General features: G+C 42.0%; 1 protein-coding gene across 7 annotated transcripts in view; it reads right to left on the bottom strand.

The window, feature by feature from the left end:
- Nucleotides 1–21,573, bottom strand: part of ATXN1 (ataxin 1) — a 212,363-nt gene that overhangs the window by 187,218 nt on the left and 3,572 nt on the right. For 6 of the 7 annotated variants that reach the window (XM_056332313.1, XM_056332312.1, XM_056332315.1 and 3 more), the window contains exon 2: nucleotides 2,121–2,219. The exons of the other annotated variant lie outside the window; for it this stretch is intronic. The gene's annotated coding sequence lies outside the window, so the exon portion shown is untranslated. The remainder of the gene's footprint in view (nucleotides 1–2,120; nucleotides 2,220–21,573) is intronic. 7 annotated transcript variants of the gene reach the window in all.

Raw genomic sequence — 21,573 nt, 5'->3', positions numbered from 1 at the left:
TTAATGCTATGATTTTAGCAGGGAAGAATACATCATATCCTCCCTCCCACAGCTTACTCTTCAGTCTTAATTTTGCTAAATCCTTTTGTGCTTGTCAGTAAAATAAGCCACACATCTGTGTGACTTTCATTTCGATCTTTGGTGGTGGTGAGTATCATGACATCAGGACCTAATGCAGCTGCACCAGTGGCAGATGCAGGCCAGCTCTGGGAAGAACATGGCAAGTGACTGCATTAAGGTGCAAAGAGTTGAACTATTCACCTCGTGTCCTACAGAACTGGGATAAAAAAAAATAATAAAAATAAAATCAAATAAATCAGGAACAGAACCCGCAACCAACCATTTCCAGTCCCCTATGTGAACCAGGAGAAACAACTCTGCAAATCCTGAGGCATACTTTGAATACAAATATACATACATTTGGATTCTTATCGTTTCCAGGAGTTGCAAAACGCCATTCCTCTTTAGAGGAATACAGGTCTTTTCTAAAATATGTTATGCATAACCCAGTTTTCCATAGCGGAAAACTCGCTAAGGGAATACCGTTTGCTCACACCAGAAATGTATCCCCAAATTACAGTAATTTATAGCCTCATTTTCATTGACAAAAGAAACAGTGTCATTATCTTCTGACAAATATCAGTACACTGAAAAAGTAATGAATAAATGCCTATAAACAGGTATCAAATAAAGCAACTATCAATCCTTGAAACAGAAATTTTATTAAATCATACAAGTAAAAAAAGACTAAAGTAAAAACAAACCATATAATCTGAAATTGAAAGAAAAATCTGTCTATCATGCCAAAACAGAAAAACACGATTCAGAGTACTAAAATACCACAATCTGTTAAATGACCAGCCATCTAATTGTTATTTGTAAAGCTCCAAGTAGGCTAAATGAAGTCAAACACAGAGATTCAGCAAAGTACTTAGGCACATGCCAAAGTACACCTGCATTTTAAGAACGCTTTTTATGTGTCAGAGAGCTTAAAACTCTGGAACTGTTAATCTACACCTCTACAACAGTTTCTTTTTAAGAGGCAGAAAATACTCAGAAAGTGATCTGCATCATCCACATTTTAGTATTACAAATCAAATCAGCATTCAGCCTAAGCTGAATACGTATTTCTGGAGACACATCAGAAAGAACCCCGAGGATTAATCCTAACACAAAAAGATGAGGGAGTTGCCTGCTGTCATCCTGCCAGTTTTGCAGAACAGAAGAGTTAGCAAATGAGGCATGAAAAGATGTGAGCAAAGAAATTCACACCTGCGAAAAATGCAGCAAGATCAGGTGTGCAAGAAAATTACAGTAAGTAGTATCAGGCCCAACCACAAGAAATGCTGACCAGCTGAAAGTCCTTTTGGCCTCAGCTGGAAATACTTAGCACCCTTAAGGCTAGTTAAACTTATAAGCAGTCCTAATTTAATGCTATAAATTAAATTTTAATATTCAGCACTTAACTTTTTAAGGCTCTGACCTTCAATCTGAATCAACAGTAAGGCACCCGTGCTAGCTGAAGCTCTAGCTACGTCAAGAAAATCTTCCTGTGTGCCTCTGTTACTGTGAAGTACTGTAAAGTAAAGGATTTTTTAAAAAGGATTCTCTTTAATTCCTTATAGTGATAGCAATATCAAATATACCTATCTTACTGCTTTAGGGAAAGCCCAAAAGCTCCTGATTGGGCTTTGAAAAACCTCTCGTTAATGCAGCTGGTGGCTTTCAGAGTGCAACGGCAAAGGGAAAGCGTTATTTAAGCGTGTGGGTGCATGCACAAACAAACGTGTGCAGGGAAAGTGAAGAAAAAAAGAGGCACACACTACATATTGTAATTCTCCGAACCTGAATATGGCAACCAAGCACATTCAGTGCAGCCAGACAGTCATGTTATGAAACTACAGAACTGACTCAACGCTACCATGTCTAACAAGGTAAGCTGACAGGTTTCGTGTGGCAAAGGCCACCTCTGAGGGAGGCGGAAAGCTGGGGGGGGGGGCGTGAGGGGTTCCGCACCTGCCTTGAGATACCATAGAAGCTACTTCAATTAATCTGATACCTAGGATTCGAGAAAAAAATAGGGAAATTAAATGAAGTTAAGAACAAAAGGCTTAACTTACTGAGTAAGACACCACTTTAAGAGGTTTCCCAGCTTTCGCTGCTGTAAAGCACTTCTGAAAAATTCAGCCACTGAGCTACTGCTTTTCTTGACCTTTTCGCTGAAAGAGAGCAGAGTAAAAACAGGAAAGAGCTAAAATGATACGCAGTAAAGATGCTTCATGTTAGGAAAGTCTTTTGAGTCACTGCTGCAAATTCACTCTGTGTCAGATTTGCCAATAATGCGTGCTAAAGACTATCTATTAACAACACCAGCAAAGGGAGCGTGTATCCTCTCAGGTGTTGCAGCAACACCGTACGCACCATATGATGCAGCTATGTAGCATTTCCATCTGTTGCTAGTTTTCCACACCCAAAAGCTCACTTTGTGTCTTATGATTAATTTATAATGCCCTGAGCCCCAAGATTTGCTCTTCTGATTGCCCTTTTCTTAACAATAAGGCAAATAAACATGAAAATTAATGTATTGTCTGAGGAACACTTCCACTAATTTTGTTCTTTGATGGTTTGGTTGATTTAGTATAGTTAGGAATCAAGAGTAAAGTGGATCGTAGCTTAATATAGAGTGTGATTAATCTTCCCTTTGCATAATGCTGGTACACTATGGCCCAAATACCAGAGATTTATTTGATGTGTACATGCTTTCAAGCATTAGTAAACAAGTTGCAGCCCATTATGAAAGAAGAGCAGATCCAAACAGTTGTGAAGCTCTTTATGTACTAGATTGACGCTGGCAACGCAATATACTTAGATCTGCATGTGTACTAGCTTTATACTTTTGGAGACTGTTTCATCAAGAAGCATCTCTTTTTAAAAATAGGACTAGAAACATGGCTGAGATCACTTCCTATGTCCTGATGCACTACTGTCTGAAGCATGACAGAACTGGCAGAGAGGCACAGTCTTCTTTTACTTTTTTTAATTGATTTATTCCTCATAACATAGCCAAAAAGAGGAAGAACATATACTAGAGCCTCACAAATACACACAATAATTCCCATGAAAAACCAAAAAGCTTCTCTCACTTCTCATTTCTTACTCTTCCATTACTTTAAAGAACATCTACAGAACACACAGAAGTACTCTACCAGATATCACAGAACTTTTTAGTTTACTAGACCTATCAAATAAACTGCTACCCTACACTCTGTAACTAAAACATTTTTGTTGTTCACATACAAATTAAAACAAATTGTTCCTTTAGAAGCTGGTTGTAAGAACAAAATATGAACTCAAAATAAAAAATAATTTTAATAATGAAGTTTCAAGCAACGGTACAGTGGAAGCACTTCATGCACAAAAGTTCCTTAACATGTGGCAGTGCTTCCTGGGTAAGAGAACCAGTGTGAGACTACAGCATTTTCACACACACAGGCAAGAACCCAAGCTGTACTGTTAGGTATCAATAAGCCATTCCCACAATATGACGCATTTTTTCTATCTAGGAGAAGAATCGTGATCCCATGCTCAGACACTGGCTTTAGAGGACAGTACCTAACCCCTCGCCCTCTGACATACATACGTGATTTTCAGCAAGTCTCCCAGTGTTTATGCTGCACTCACTGACCTCCCACATAGGCTACAAGTGGACATCATCAGTAGTCACTTGCCGTCTCTGGCCTAGGTTATATCCTGCTCTGTGCTGAACACTAACCTCGAGGTGACTCAGGGAAAGTTACCTGTTTCTTCTCCCATAATAAATGAAGAAGCCACGACAGAGGGAGAGAGAAAGTGGGGGCTACAGGAAAGACCTTTCAGACAGCAAACCAAAAATCTCACCTACAGAGGTGTAGAAAACCTACACTCCTGGAGCGAGCTCATCAGATGAAGCCTCAAATTTTGGCAGCAAGTATCAAACGGACATGAAAGTATATGGCTGTGAAGGGGGTGCTGTGAGAACAAACACATCAGTGACTGAGAGACGCCAAGATACCATAAAAAAGCAACACAGAAGAGAGGATGCCAGTGTCTCAGATAAGCAGCTATGGCCATGTTTACTTAAACTGTTCTGCTGAGCTGTTCCCATTTCAGGCAGAAAACTTTGATTTAAGGAAGAGACTTGCAGTTCTGCCTTCTTGTGTTTTTTTCCCCTTCAAAGCATGAAAGAACTTCCTTTTTCAAAGCCAAATTAACAAAGTTTACGTCCAAACCTTCTCAGTCCCAAAAATCTCAAATCTGAACTCTATTAAAAGCAGCAGTTAGTGGAACCAAATACTCCAACAATATATTTAATAGCCTATAATATTTCTAATGCCCTGCTGCCTGAAGTCTATGCTCTGGAAAACCAGCCAAGCGTGCCCCCCCCAGGAGCAACGCCTGCTCCAGGGCAGGCTGCGTTATCTCCCTTGGCTGTGGCCCCCTGCCACCCCTGGCATGAGCAGAGCAGGGACCCTCCAGCTGCAGACAGCAGGCACGCAGACCACCTCTCTGGCAGGAGGAAGCCTGAAGGAAGGAGGCAAATCGGAAACTAAAGTTGTGCCGAGTATGTAAGCACAGAGCTACTCTGTCAGACTTAAGGTCCTGCACTTTCATGGGTGTGTTTTATTATTTGATTTTATTGAACCCTCCTTCTCCCAGCCTACTGCTTCCCTCATATCACTTAGGGTTCCTCCCACCTGTTCCTACCTCACATCCTTCAGGCTGGGAGATTACCCAGATCACCTCCCCAGTTTGACTACTAACCAACTCAATGGATAACTTCCACTGCCACCAGCGGGGACCAGAGGAGTTACTTGCCCCAAACTCATGTACGAGCATCCTGCACACCCAGCAGTACTTCTCTCTAGTCAGCCTAAAGGATGCTTGGGAAAAGCATTTTCATGCAGATTTCACACTTGCCGGTCGTGACACTGGAAAATACAGTTCATGTTGTCTCCTGACAAAAAGCTACACCTCATGTTCTATATAAGGTGCACATATAGGAAAGTAAAAATATCTTTTCTAGTAAGTTATGCAAAGCAGAAACAGCCTCCTGGTACTATTACAGATGACTGGAAGCTAAAATGATACCAGTTATACAGCTCACTTCAACTCCAGCAAAGCTTCATGAGCCCCAGCTGCCCCAGCATGACAAACAGTGCCTGAGCGAAGCCCCCGGTGGGCACCTCCCTGCCACCACGCGTGGGCGAGGCCCACCAAAGCACCAGGGGAACACAGCTAGGTGCCTGCTCCAGGGGTACGACCTGCTGCTCCTCCTCTGTCGTCCTGCACCATGGCACCACCAGGCACGGGACAGGAGCAAGGCTATCCTCATCCCAGCGACCATTTACTCCCATATGTGGCACAAGTCTGTGCTCCATCTCAGACTCTTCTAGACATCAAACCTCCTGCTGAAGAGCATTTTCTACTCTCCTGCCAGCCTGACTGCTCAAGATTAAAAGTGGTGGATGACTTTGCAGCTCGTTCCATGTTATCGTGCCAGTGGGTTGATGTGAATTCACAACGAAGCAAGAGAGGTGGCACACTCAGATATGAACCAGGCTGAACTTTCAGGACTGGTTTCTTCTGCTGTTTCGGGCCCATCTACTGGGGTTGCAGTGGACTTTCTAAAAAGCTGTCACAGATAGTGTAAAAAGGAAGAAAAAAGGTTATTTGCATATATGTAAATAATGAAATAAGGTTTTTTTCACTTCCACACTTCAGTATGTCAAAAATGGCCTGCGGAGTATTAGCATTTACTACAAGGTCTGGGGAATGGATGGGTTCCCACAAACACTGACAGCAACAGTTTTATTCCCTTACATAATGAAAACAAGTAGAAAATAGTTTACTCTGAAGTATGATTTTCTTCCACCAAACTCTCAAGTTCTCTGAAAACAGCCATAACTACAATACTGCTTGCAGAATGTTTGGTAACTTTACAGAAGATATTGTATGTTAAACACGAATTTTCAAATAAATTCACTAAGCTATCCTACTGTGTTTTCAAAGTCACTCCATTTAATTACTTCATTAGATCGCTAAAGAATTTTGGATACCAAAAAACCCCATACATATATTCAAAGAGAAAGAGAGATCAAAATGGACAGGAAAGAAGCAGAAGAAAGGACGTGAAAACCTGCAATTAACAATCTACAAAACAATCAGCACACTTAAAAGATAATTTTATGATCCCACTTCACCTGTGTAAAAGCTGAGCAGGCTTTCAGTCTTTTTCCATTTGCCTAAGGTTTTCCCAGTGAAAGAGGAGCCCTCCACAGAGCACCCAGCGCCAGCTGACAGCCAGCTTGCCTTCCCGAGTCACTGCTCCTCAGAGCAGGCTCAGCTCACACACCACAGTCACTGGTCACTATTGCCACCACCGAGTACAAACTAAAAACCACCGTTACATTGCAAACCAATTAACCAATGTAACCAACAACACTCTGCAGCGCGCGGCCTCCAGCGGTGACTACAACAGCGCATACTTTCCCCGCAGTTACGCAGGTGCCATGCAACACTGTTGTGCCTGTGATACCATGTGGTATCCAGCTACCCCAAAGGAGCCACGTTCTTAAAGGACAGAAAAATCTGGGTTATAGACATTATGCAATACCAGAGTTGTATTTAAACAAACTCCAGGCTCAGCAATTAATTGCCTTAGTATTTTGGGGGGGTCCTGAAACCGTGCAGACTGTGCAGGCTGACAAGCAGCCCCCACATGCCTCATCCCTCTTTCTAACCCACACCCCAGCTGCACCACCGGCATCAGGCACCCACAAGAGCACGCTCTCGAGATGCAGCATGAGATGCAGCACAGAGCAGCAGAACAACCCCTTTGGGGAGCAGCCGCGGCACCGTGGGAGCACAGAGCGCAGCGGGGTCCCAGGAGCAGGGCGCACCTCGCTGCATGCCCACCCACCCACCACTGCTCCGGGCACCGCGGCCGGGCTGGGGCTCAGAAAGGCACCCGGGGCTGGGGAAGCAGCCAGCCTCCAGCATGCACCCACAGGCACTTGGGGACATGCGGGTGGTAGGGTTCCTGTCCCTGATCCCAGGAGCTTCAGGAAAGGCTCAGTGGCCTTGCCACCAGCATCTCCCTAAGGTGCAGCTCACTGGAGGGTGGGGAGGGCAGGAGACACCCCTGCCTGCAGCCCCTGGGAAAGTCGAGTGCCCAAAGTGCAGTGGACTTGCCTAGAAGGTTGAGGATGGATGATTTATTGCTGAACTTAGTGGGATACCTACAAGAGTAAGATACAGGTATAATGCATTTAGTGCTCTTTATCACACAAAAATCCCACAAATATACGTGTATCAGTCTCACCGAAATGCAACAGCAAAGGGTGGGCAGGGGCAGGCGGGAAAAATGAGAATCTGGTGGTCTGCCCCCAGGCAGTTCCCCGTCGCAGGCAAGCAAGGCTCCAGCTTTCATAGTTTCAGGTGAAAGACCCCTAACACTGCCATAACCCACCCCCCCATCTTGAAATATCCCCCCAGGAAGGACAGATGTCAGTCTATTCTGCCAGGCTTTGAATACCTACTCCCAAGGGGTTACAAATTACAATCACCAGTGTAATTAGGTAGCGTGACCAGAGGCATGAGCAACTTATTCCTCCTTGGCCAAGTGATGCCAGGTGAAACATCTCCAGATTAAAACTACATCAGGGTCTCTGGTCTTGCATGCACCTCTTCCTAGCTGTCTCTCAATTTTTCTAAAAGGCATTACATGTAATAAACGGCACTCAGAGAGGCTGGACATTTGACTAACAGGCTTCAGTACTGCACAGGTATTCATGAACAGGACAGTAATAACACTAAAAAAAACTTTCTGGGTCACAGTCCTAACTGTAAGGTTTTAAAATCACTAGCTGGGTAACTCGCTCCCCAGCTAGCTAATGAGTCAGCTTTGAAAGCAAATATTTAAAAATTATTTAGTAGAGGGAAGTTGTGGACAGTTACACCTCAGGGTATTTCCAGAAATGGCAAGTATTTTAAATACAAATTCACAAATTCTGCAATTTCTGCAGCATACATAATTTGAATATCTAGTGTACATCCTGGCCACATACCATATTGCTAGCAAATGTCACAGTGCAAACAGTTTTCCCAAGACTACATATATCCCCAGTAACATATTAGAATGTAGTTTTAAACAATAATACCAAGATAAAAGCATGCTGTATATGGCATGCTTTGGAGCAGTTACCATATGCTCTGTCAATAATCTATGGATTAATAGGGCCCCGATGTACAATAACACATTGGCCACTCACAGCTCCATGGAAGATTATTCCATTCACCATGAAAATTAGCTGAGGATTAGGCATATGTCACAATTTTTCATTCATATTTTTAACTTGGACAGCTCTAAGACACTACTGTTGGGGTTTAGAGGGGGTTTTTTATTATTATTATTCTTTGAAGGTCTGATCCTAATTCCATTAATTTGCACTGACATCAAGGGGGCAGGTTCAGGCACTAAATCAGAATATTAATGTTATCTTAACAACTTACTTTTGTGTCTCTAAAAGTAGCTATACTAGGGGTTTTTAAAAAATAAAATAAATAAAAAAAAGAAAGATTCATTTAACCTGTTATCCTACCGCTGGCAGTTGATGTAGCTGATACTTTGGGAAACAGCTGAAGAAATACTGGATGGAAAAAAAGTAATTTGTTTCAGTATGATTATCCTAGTTCAGGCTGTGTTTCTGGGCAGTCCAAAATCAAGATGCTTTTCTAAATCTTGGTGTTAGGGACAGGCAGTAAAACAGATCTATATAATCATCTGCAGCAGCAACCCTCGTAAGAGGCCAGAGTCTCCTGAGTATTTTGTTTTCTTGGGTTTTATTTAGAACAGAGGTCTGGATAGTGGGCTGAATAGCTGGCCACAAAATAAAGTGTCATTTGCTAGTTACAACCTACCCTAATGTGTGGGAGATTCACCTTCCACTCTTGTAGATCTAGAGGTTCCCTAAACAATCATCAGCATTTGTGACTGGGCAAAATGACTTCAAAATAATAACAAACTGGAACGCTTCCAGTACAACATTTCCCATCCACTCTGTACGTGCTGCGAACTGCCTTACAAACTGCACAGCCCTGGAGAGTAAGATCTCTATGTGTTTCTATCTTGTCCAGGTCTCCCTAGTGAAAATAAGATTGTTCCTAACGGATTCCACAACTTGGATAGGTTAAAATGCCACTGGCATCACCTGGGGGTCAGGAGACCATCCCATTTGTATATACACAGCAGCAGCAGGGTATCTGCATTCCTTAATAAAAATGCTGCTGTTTCATCCTTTGGACAGGAATGCTGATGACTGTCGGGGATCCTGGATTCCCCAACATCCCCCTGCAATCAGCGGGGTTGCTTCTGCGTATATTACTGCCACTGACACACAAAGGCACCGCAAGGGTTCTAGTGACCTGCCCGGTTCCTCCTCCTGCTTACAGCGCGTAACGCACAGCTAAAGGGAGCTGCATACACTTGGCAGAGCAGAATGGTGCCACTTCGTCATAAATACGCTGCAGCACCTACAATTGTGAGCATATAAATATTTCAGAAGGTAAACTGTATTTTGGTTTTGGTTGGTTGGTTTTTAAATACATACCTACCTTTTTAATTTGCCTGGTAAGCAGTTTGTGCAGAGAGGAGTATTATACAGTGCAAAAGTATTCTAAAATTGCATTTTCATTGTAAAGATAAAAGTTACCATTAAAGACATCTGAAAATAAGAGTCTGAAAGTGCAAGATACATTTCTGAAGGGAAAAAGAAGTCACAACTACCAAAAGACTTTCAGAAAGGCGGCTGACAAACTTTTCCTTCCTGTCCCAAAAAAAGAAAATCCCTTTAACTAGCTTGCACATAGCTAAACAGCTAGAACCAAAGTGGCACAACCTATGCCAGCAGTACAAAGCCAAAAACATGCTCTACATACTCTGGGATAAGGAATCTTGGAAAGCAGTGTACCTATCAGCACTACCACCAGTTAAGTGACTTAGCAAATCATCTACATAACAAAAGAAATGCCAAGAGCTATCAGATTTACCAACAGTGGGGTACCATCCACCACACCACCGCCCTAGAACAGAAATATTCCTGTTCCTCATGTGGGCTTGGCTTTGGCTGGCCTCTTCTGTTTGCAAGGTATCATCAGTGATTTTCACCAGTCTCCATCTTTATTTTGCACCTTCTTTGGGGGAAGTGTGTTACACTGTGCATGCAAAAAGGTGACGGTCCTTGTGCTCCATCATGTAGGTAGGCTGCAACTTACTGAGTATTTGTATGTGAAGTGCTGTATTCTCCTGATCTCACCACATGTTTTTGTAAGAACCAGGCAAGCCATAAAGAATTTACAGTAAGGGATTGTACACACACCCATCAGCACCAGACGTGGGCAGAGCAAGCTTGCTTGTTAAAAAAAAAAAAAAAAAAAAAAAGTGTCAGCCCTACTTTATGCTTAGAAAAGAAAGGTCTCTCTTTAATAAAGTAACTCATAACCAAATCTTGATGTTACAGAAGATCACTTACAATACATCTCAAGCAAGTTTAAAAATGGACAGTAAAGACTATACATGTCCATGCATCTTTTCTTGAAACCCCCCCCCACTCACATTTGTACAAGTGAATCCAAAACACTCTGCAGGCCTGGACTATTAACCTTTTTGAGACAGTCTTCATCAAATAGCAAATGGAGGAGGAGGAGGGAAGACAGAAATGACAGAAAAATATCTCTTTGCTTCCAACTTTACCTGTATAGCGATATTGCCCAAACTAGATATTAAATGTCCGATCCTGAAAGGTAATTTTGCCCCAGTTTTCAGAAGGCATTTTTTCAACCTATCTAAACGGCTTTAAAACTTTTCTGTCTTTGTCTGATCAAAACGCTGTCCTTCGTCCTACAGTCTTGACATTCTTTGTGATGAGACTGTTTCAGTATCAGTATTAATATTCAAATGTCAAGTTTGTGACACTACATTTCCTGTGCTATTTAAAGCATTCAGAACAATTATTATCCATGAAATACTAAACAGTAAATTTTTGCTACCTGCTTACAATTTTAGCAGCTCTAGCTGTGACAGAGCAGCATTTACACCAGTCACATGCAGTTTTACATGGAGATGTATTGTTCAGCTTTTCTAGCAGTATTCATACACTTCCCCAAATTGGCTTTTGCTGTTTTTAGCAAAGCTACACATTTATTCTTTTTTCTGGAGCGCAAGTGAGCCCTGCATATCAATTGAATTTATAGTATTTGGTATTTCACACTTTTGTACCACACCTATTCCCTAACTGATAGCAACTTTAACATACAGTGAACCACTGAGCTTTTTATTTTTTTAGTACTTATGGACTAGTAATTCTTTCCTTTATCATTTCTACTGCTCTTAAAAAAAAAGGATCTTTCTTTTTTGTTTTTTGGGTTTTTTTCCTGTTTCAGTACTTAGTTGAGTCTCTTTCTTTTGTAATTATCTAGACTGTGGTTACATATCTTTGGCTATAAGGGGTATTTTTATTACAATATGTAGGTGTCTTTAAAAGCAACATACATTAGAGCTGCAGAGTTGAAAATGCACTTAACTGCCACTCCTTCCTACCAAGCTGCCAAAGTTTTGGAGAAGCTTTCACACAATAGTACAAACTGATAGTAATGAATGCCTATTGCCATATACAGGAAGGTGCGCGTTAATTAGATAGATACATTTTCCTCTTTGTCAAAGAACAGCTTTATAAGGAATGCACAAAAACCGCACTGAACCTTCCATTAACAGACAACACTACAAGCTACAGAACAAAATGAAATAGCCCAAATAACTCAAGAAAAGCTTTATTTTCAGTGTATGGCTTGACCATGCAATAAAGTACTTCAGTATCATTGTACAGGTCAGTTATTTCCACTGTTCTCTCCTCTGAAACTGGAGCTGATTTCAAGAATGCGCGTGTTTCTTTCAGTTTTAATTAACTCCAGTCCAAATCTGAGTGAAAGGGGTCTGATCCCAACCCTCCAAAAGTCGACAGGAGGAGCGCCAGTGGGAACAGGGCCTAAAACAACATGTCTACAGTAGTCAACAACTCTGAGTTACATAAATACTTGCTAATATCTCTATACTGACTGGTCATCAACATTTCCAGTATAATCCTTGTACTTGGGGATGTCTGAATGTTGGATGCTCTCCACACTTCTCTCCAGCCAGCTGAAAGGAATTGTTTCTGAGCGGTTGAGGCTCTCCAGAGACCTGCAGACAACTAATGGAACCCTGATTTTTCACATAAATCAACAGGATGCTACCATCTTAGGCTGAAATCTGGTTTACCTGCTTTGCTACAATGTGCTTTTGCAGGGTCATAAAAGGAAGCTTTGGTTTTGTTTCAGGAAATCAAGGGCTATCAGCTTTTTCATGTAGTTTGTCATGATGTGAAATAATCAGGGCTAGAAATCCAACAATGAGGTTTAAACAACAGCTTATGAATAATGTGCCCTGCAATTCTTCATCATTCTGTTTACACCGCATAGAGAGTTACAAATGAAGTAATAAACAGCAAAACCCAGTCTGCCAAAATAAGGAGCCTGTCACAGATGCTTTTTAAAAAATAGCAGGGGTAATACTAACATCACCACCAGTATTCTTTCCACTCTGATCAGCAAAACTGTCCTTGAATTTGATCTCCTGTTGTACCCAGGAAGACGGCTATGTTTGTCTACAGAGCCACGGCACCATTACAGCTGAACTCATTATTTTAACGTGTTTGAAGTACCTTGAGCATGACAGAAGACACAGGGGAAAAAAATTCCGTTGGATAACATGCAATTCATACTACTGTTAATTAATTCACATTCACAACATAAGCTGAAGTTGTTCCAAAAAAAACGTTATGGTATATTCTGAGAACAAGTTTTAGGAGCAAAACACAAAACTTGGCTTAGTCTAACCCACCTACCAACACAACTTTATACATCTTTCTAAAATGAGCCGAAGTCTTCCTTCTAGCATCGCTCCAGGAGCAGGAAGGCATATTAGGCCCACTAAACTGCACTGATCACAAATCAGCTCTAGAAGCGATTCTCCTTCTTTCTGCAGACACCACTTGTTAAGAGGACCAATATTACGTTTTCAGGAGTAATGTGGGTAAAATGTGAGTGGAACTGCTTCATGTGCTAGTTGAGAGAGGTCTAGCTGAAGGAATGGGCATACGTGTTGCCCGGAGCTTTTACAGTAAAATATGACTATTCCCTCTCTTGCCCTTCCCAGAACTCCTCCACACCTATCCATGCATCCCCCGGCCTCCCTGGGTGCCTGGGAACCAAACCACCCCATGTGTAGGCATTTGCAAAATGGTCCCACTGCTGCTCCCCCCAAATTTTCAACCGCTTGCCCACGTCAGATCTAACCCTGCTGAGGAGAACTTGCTCTGAGACCCCAGAGCACGCTGCTCTGCAAAGCTGTGCCAGAAACAGCACGGCAGACAGCAGTAACGTGGCACTAGCTAGGTGAGGTGAACCCTGCGTGGAGACTCGTAGCAGGCTACCTCCCCAAGGCCAAAGCTTCTCAGTGTTTTGTCTGAGGTACAAACACACACAGTTTCTACGCTTCTGTTGACAGGTGAACAGCTTTCCCCTCAGCAGTAACCACAATTTCTTTTGAAGTCCTGAACTGAAGTTAAGAGATGACCCATGCCAGCATTCACACATCACACACCATACCCTTTCTCAAACACCACAAGAAAAAAACCAAAACAAACCAGCAATAAAAAGCCCAGCTAGAGAGTAAACCCCGCTTATACACGCCACAAAAGCTCTTATTTTCCATGCCCATCCAAGAACACAAATTGCCCAAAGACTGAATACTGGCTCTCCACAAAGGACCTCTGAACCCATCGGAGTGCTGGCTGCGAACAAGTGGGCACTTGCACGTAACGAAACTGCCCTCCGCCAGCCACAGCCATGCACCTCGCAGCTTTCCACCGCGTACCTACTCACACAGGTCTCTGTAAAAGACACACACATGAAAACTCCACTAGTACGTAGGGAAATCAGTGGCTACAACTGCGAAGCGCTGTGTTGCTAGCCAGAGACCAAGAGTGCACAATCTGATGCTGAATGGCTGCCAGCAAGGAGTCCCGGCTCCAGGCCTCCAAACCACTTGGAAAGCTGTTGCCTGGCTGATTACGTCCCTGCTGAAAGGGTAAGGCTGCAGAGCAATGTGCACGGCAGATTAGATGCGTGGCTCCCAGCACCGCCAGCAGAAGCTGCAGATCTGAACCGCCACACGTACTCTGCAAATACACCCTGGTGCGTACTCGCGCTGCAACATGCCTGCGAGCTCCGCCGTTATAAAAATAACAACCCTATCAGTGAAACTGTAGTCCATAGGCAGTGACCACGGTACATGCCCAACTCCCTCTGAAACGAACTGGTCCGTAAGAAATTTTAAAAACCAAATGAAGGATGTGGTAACACTCCTCTCAACAAAATAGTAAGGGCAGTGTCTCTTTGAAAAAAAAGGGACAATTTGGCATTTGCAGTGTGTACAAGATGTCTTCATACACTTTCCTGATTCCTTGCCAGTAACTATTCAAAAAAGACCACTTAACAAGCAAACAGGTCTTCAGCACAACAAATAATAAAAAAGAGAGCAAAGCTGGTGCTATTTAAATATCATGAAACATTCTGCTAATCACGCACAGATGGAAGTACAGACGCTTCTGCCAGACGCCTTGTTCAGAAACTTTGCTCTATTTTTAATTATTTGATGCACAGAGGACCTGTTTGCTGATTAAAAGGGCACTGCCTTTAAAAGGACTCCATCAATACGGAGTCTAGTCTCACTTTTAATGGAGGATTTTAAAAGTAGTAACTCATACCTCCCGAGCTCCCTGAACTGACTTTTGTAATCTGGTAAGCATGGGGTTGGGGTATTGTCAGATGCTTCACTCACCTTGGGAAACTGTTAGCTATGTACAGGAAAAGTGGAACTAGCTATGCTCAAGCTATTGTTAAGTACACTGAGTAAATTCCATTTGGAAAACATGTATTTTCCTTTTACATCCTTTAGCTCGTATCTTTTTTGCTGTTACTTGTAAGAAGGCGGCGTACCAATTTTCAGATAAAAGGATTATTTTTGACAGTTTTCTGTTCCTAGTTTTTTGAGAAAACATACCATCTACAAAATTATCAACCAAAATACTTATTATTTTTTAAAAATCTGCTATAACCACAATACCTTTCCAATAGTCAGTTCTTGGCAAAACCAGTGTTGCACAACAACAACAACAACAACCCCTCACATTTTTTCACTTCATACCTTCTGTGAACTTCACTCATTCAGTGGGTACTTCATTCCTGTGCTTCTCCATAGCAGTCCAGGAATTCTTCCCTCACTGAAGAGCCTCACTCAAAATGCATACCATGTTCAATTTCTTTTCTTTTTCTGAATGAAGTGCTTTTCAAACATTCTTTTTTGGTTTAGCTTACATTTTATCTTGAAAGTTTTGCAACCTGTTACTACAGAACTTTGCCACTGGAGCACAGTCATGGTATGAGAATGACTTGAAGCTCAAGGAAAAACTATCCAAGCTGTTACTTTTGTCCCACCAGTACAACATGTAAAATTTTATTATATTTTTAAAGCTTACCAAAGTTAACAATTTGAAGTGCTTCTATTAACACAGCAGAAGAATCCTTTGGTTAGCAGACCATACGATATGATACTAAAGTAACAGTGACCCCATTATTTTATGAACAAATGACCCAAAGGGGGTGGCTCCTGCCTCATGCTCAGTTATAGAGAAAACAACTGAATGATTTTTATTTTTATTTTTTGTACAATGCCAGCATATAAAATTATACAAACAAATATATGCAACTGATTTGTTAAGAGACCAGCTGACAAGCCTGAAAAGCGAGAGGCCAGGTCAAAAGTCACTGCAGCTGGAAGCCAGGGAAGACGGGCAGGGGCACGTGGGACTGAAAATCCAATGTTCAGCCAGGGAAATGGGCACCCAACAGTCAAGCTTCAGAGAAGAAATAAAGGGGTTTTTCCCATGAGGAGAAGGGGAAGGCTGTATGGAGTGAAAGGCTTGTCCAGGCAGATCATCGGGGTTGCAAAGCTCAGAGTCCGGCTACGACTAACAGGGAAGGAAAAGAGGTAGATGAAACAACATTCAAATTTGCAGTTCTGCAGAAAATTACTGAGGTATTGAAACCCTCTGAGCAGAAATGGGTTTTAGACACACAGAAACACACAAAAAATCAAGCCAAAGAAAGGGCCAACACACAATGAAGCATCGTGCAGGTAACCTGGCAAGGGAGCTGTACAAGTAGGTCAGACACACAACCAGGGAGAACTGCTGAGCAGGGGAGAATCTCGGTAGAGAAGGGGATCAGGAGGAAAGTTAATTGGCCAGCGATAAATGAATAAAGTCTAGAAAAGGTTAAAACAGGACAGAAGGATGGAAAGGACAAAACACTGTCTAAGCTATATAAAGCAAGATTTGTCTAATTCACAAACACACCCACCTGAAGCACGGGAAGGAAAGACAACCGGTGATCCCTGACTGAGGAACGGTTTTCATTCCCTTTTCCCTTGGAGGAAAAGAGAAGTGAATGCTCAGCTGCTATATCTAACAAGCAACCAGTGTCTGATCAGCAATGCTGACCTGTCAGCAACAGCTCTGAGTCGGGAGGGCCCCGACACACCCCAGAGACCCTAGGCCAGATCCCATGTATTGTCACATCGCATTGACATCCACGTGGTTCCATTTAAACCATCCAAGTAAGTAACAGATGGGGACCTGACCCCTTATTCCACCACAGCCTTTGGCTGAGCGCCTCCACAGAATACGCACAGCTCACGTTAAACAAGATAAGAAGCATAAAAACCCTGGTTGCTGCAGCAGAGGGTGCACAGCACTACTGGTTTCATAGAGACACTCTGGCTGAGCTGTATAAACAGCACCAAACACCGCAGCCAGCCAGCTGACAGCTCAGATGAACGCAACTCATCGCAGAGCTACACATGCAGCAGAAGCGTGTCTTAGTTTGCATTTCTTCCATTCCACACAGCCAACGTGACATTCAACAAGTGATTCCTTAGGTAACAGGGGCGTACTTGACTACTGCTGTTTAATGTGTTTCAGATGCTTACTATAAACCTTCTACCCACCTCAATTTTCCTTAGGGCCCTTTCTGGCTGTACTCTTAACAGATAACAACATCTGGATAGCAGTGTCATGTAACAAATGTCATAATTCCACTCAGGAATTAATTCACTCAGTCACTACACACTGTACTCCCCTTGAAACTGCTGCTGAGCAGCAATCAAAATAAACTGGCGGTGACCAACAAATGGCAGGATGTACCCATGCTGGTTTGTATCATTCTCACAGCTGAAGACTAGGCACCAGGATGGAGTTATTGTCAGCTTGTGCAAATATGGAACACAATACGGACTTTACTCCTCCTTCAGTCCTTACAGTATTGTAGCATCACATGTATCTTAAGACACTACATAACATATTTGTGCGCTAGACAAACAAACACACAGTGCAATTTTAAACTATAGATTATTGGTCCATAAGATCCACCATCACACTCTTTCCCTGTAAAATAGAACACAGACGCATTACAGAGACGGCACTGCCATGTCACTTACCTCCCCACAACTTAATCAATCAACTGTCAAGTTCACAAAGGGTATCACAAGTAATTTCCAAGACTGTGTCCTTAACAACAAGAATATCAGGCCAGATCACAGCAGAGATCCAAAAAAGTTTAGCAAGACTGAGCAGGAAACCTGAAACTCATCCCTGATTCAACGAGGAGAGAGACAAGACCTAAGCGAAGAGGTGAAGCAGCATCTCAGTTCTGCAAACTGGGAAATGCAAAGTCAAAGTGTTTGTGCAGATCCACCAGTTCATCTTTGGTTATTCCATCAGCAAGCACTGCTCACAGAGGAATCATGCTAACACGGCCCAGGGTAAGCTGGTGGGAAAAAAGGCAAAAGAGAATCCAGAGAAAAGAAATACAAAATCTAGGCTATATTGTTCTCTCATTTGTAGTAAACTAGGGGGCAAGGTACCATTTCATTCGGGTGTCAGGGAGACACAGCAGTTGTCAACAGAGAAACCTCCACTGTAAATGAGTTGAGTTTGTTTTAAACCAGATGCTTAAATCTTAAGACATTAGTATAACTAAAATCTTGCCTTAACTGAAAGATTTGTTCATGATATTCATATAGGAGTGCTTTACTTGCATAACTATTGATAGAAATACCAGTATCGGTGTGTCAGGGCCCAAACACTATTGAAAAGTTCAATCTTAATGACAACCAACACTGCTTCCCCTTGCTGAGGGAAGAAAATAGCCTGGACCAAATCTGTAGTCCTTAGGTACCATTTCTTTGGAAATCATAGGCAATGCTGCCTGCATAGAGTCTCAGTCTTTGGGAAATGCCACTAAGCCTGAAGAGCAAGGTGAACAGAGCGTGGTTTGGACAGGGCACCTCTGAGCAGGTGAAGACCAGCCCAAATTACCATCTAAGTAACTCTGGGTGCCTCTCTAAAAGGAGTATGACACTGCGGCGTGGGATGGGACCCTCCACAACAGCTGTAATGGTTTGTAAGAAGGATCTGTCAAGGGACAACCCCAGGGCATGTAAGTGAACCTTTCAGATCACAGGTGGGGCATTCTGCTCACAGTTGCGTTTCTTTTCTGATTCTGACGGATGATTTCTGTTTTCAGCAATGCCTATACAGCACTACCTGAGATACCTTGAGTCATTAAAAAAATCACATAGGATAGAAAAGTAGATTCTAAAAAATTGAAAAAATGATTCAGTGACCTTCTGTTGGGTTTTAACAGCTTATTATGCTCCCTAGTTACTGCATTTTATAAAATGCAAAATTTTATCTGTTTTACCCTCTTGTATCTTTGCTTTTAAAATGTGACACATTCTGTAGGGGGGAAAAAAAATCCAAAAAGCAAAATGGAACCTATTTTTCTATTTTAAAAATTTACAAATAATCACCCAAGCTACAGCAAACATACAGACAGATAGAAAGTAATTGTGTTTGTATTTGAATTCTGTACTTCAAGCCACCTTTGATCAACTTGATTAATATTCCTTTCAGAAGATTTTATAGCTGGTGTACTTCATGAACACAATTAAAGTAGATTAATCTGTTCTGAATTCTATGTTTCATAAAATTACTGTTCCTTTGATTAATTTTACAAAAAACACATGTAACTATGTGCAAATGCATTTTTCTCATTGATAAAACAAGCTTGTGACACAGCTTCCAGTACTGGCCAAGAGCTATCATTGTGAATATCTAATAAATCAGCAAGCTCGATGATGCAATGTCATGTGAGCTAATACACAAAATACTACACTTCTTATTCAAGCAAAAGAAAAAATAGCCCAGTTTTTAGCTTATAGCACTGGCTAAGCTAAAATACAAGTCTTCAGATACCAGCATCTGTGGGATAATGCCACCAGCCAGTCAAAGTGAAGGTAGTGGATCCACAAACCTTCCTCTACTGAAGTCAATAATAAAATTTTAATCAAATTCAATAGCATGGTTCCACATGGTTGAATTTCAGAGACACTGGGCCTGAACAGGACCCATCTGACTCCTGATCTGCAGGAGAGACTTTGACCTTACCAGGACTGCCATGAGCAGGCTGATGTCACTTCACCCCATAAATCCCCTTGCCTGACGCTGTAGCTAAGCACCACTGAACTCAGGTACCCTCTAGGAACACTGCAATGTTGTCATTTGCAGCAAGACTTGTAATGCATTCCCCAGGCAGAAACAAGGGTTGCTGTGGCCACTACAGTAAAAGAATGTGAAAAGGGATTGGGGAACAATAAAAAAAGACAGGTAACAGTAGAGAAAACAGAGTGACAATTTACTTAAGTCTCTCATATTAAAACAACACAACAATTACCAGTATCAGCTGAACTATCAAACAGATATTACAAGAAACAGTGGGTTTTTTCAAAGAATAAAATTTCCTGTTGATTGATTATTTCAACGGAGAGGAGAAATGATACACGAAAGGTCTCTCTGACACAAGTTCCTGCTTCCTGATGTCTAAATTATGTTAGGTTTTAGTTCGGGGTTTTTTTTGAGACATTACTTATTTAACATTCTGTTTGCAGTGCAAAAGTAATCTAAACCCCTTTTTTATTTTTTGGCAAATGCTGTGCACTGCTCACGTTAAGCTTACCGTTGACTGTGAACTGTTAACATGTCTTAGAGTGGTTTCAATGTTCCTATGGCAAGCCTACACAGCATTTAGGAAACAATGATATCCCCAGGCCCGCACTGTAGTTTCTGAAGCACAGATTAAGCACGGTATTCTGCTCAACAAGCTCATCACTGTTAAGTAACTCATCAGAAAATAAAGAGGGAATTATCAAATGGGAATTGCCAAGTAATTAGTTCTCTGAAGCAGATGACATACAACTGTTAAAGGGAGGGGCTTCCCTGTTAGTCATATGTCAGAGTAGAGCCTACTAATCTGTAAATAAAAATGCATTACATATGATTAGTGCTACGGGTTTTTAACCACTAGTGGTACATGGAGAATAAACTTACAACTTCTTCTAGTATAATCTTCTACTAAGATTTTTTTTTCTTGCACACAGTAAATTTTCAAACTCTTCCGGATCTACTTGCTGTCAAGATTTATCTGGGGAAAACTATGAATATGGCACAGTACCAGGCAGGTGATATGCTCAGGGGCTACGGAAGAGGAGAAATGCATTTACCACCATAATAATTTGAAAAATCACTCTCTACTCAGCAACTGCACATGGCACTAAAAAGGAACCACACCAATGAGAAAATATTCACTAGCACAAAATTTCCAAGCACGTTAAAGGAGGATTAAGCTTTCTTTTTTGTAATTATCCTTCTCCATTAAAGCCTGACTTTCTTTCAAGTAGCTGGCCTCACAGAAAATGTTAAATTTACAAAACTACAAGGGCTTTCACGCATGGGTACCTGACAAACAAAAATGTGCTAACAGTCACAACCACGCTCCCATACGAGTGAGAAACACTTCAACATTTGTACTCTATTTTATAGAGCACAAAGTGACTCAATAAATCCTTAAGTCATGCTTACAGCTAGCCGCAAAATGGGTTGATCACCATTAAGTAACTGCTCAGAAGATAAAGAAGCAATTATCAGACTTGGGGGTTGCCTCCATCACAGCATCTCACCGTGAGAAACCCCTCAGCCAACACATTCAAATGCAGAAGCTGCCACTTGGGCTAACCTTCAACCGAAATACCCCTGGTACCGGGGGCTAACCTTCATCACCCAAAAGCATGCCCCTGGTATCGAGGCACAGCAAAACTCACCGGCACACCCCTGCTCAACACACACCGCCAAGGGAGAGGGCAGGAAGGCGCACACAGATGCTGAGGCTCACACTCAACTGTACATCGCATCTAGTCATCTCACCACTTTTGGCCCTCAGCACGTAGCAGTTCTCCATCTCTCAATACTTACACTAACATTCAAA

The sequence above is a fragment of the Falco biarmicus genome, chromosome 3 (assembly GCF_023638135.1).
Source record: "Falco biarmicus isolate bFalBia1 chromosome 3, bFalBia1.pri, whole genome shotgun sequence".
NCBI lineage: Eukaryota > Metazoa > Chordata > Aves > Falconiformes > Falconidae > Falco > Falco biarmicus.
The sequence above is the reverse complement of the archived record's forward strand: the minus strand, read 5'-3'. Positions and strand labels throughout refer to the sequence as shown.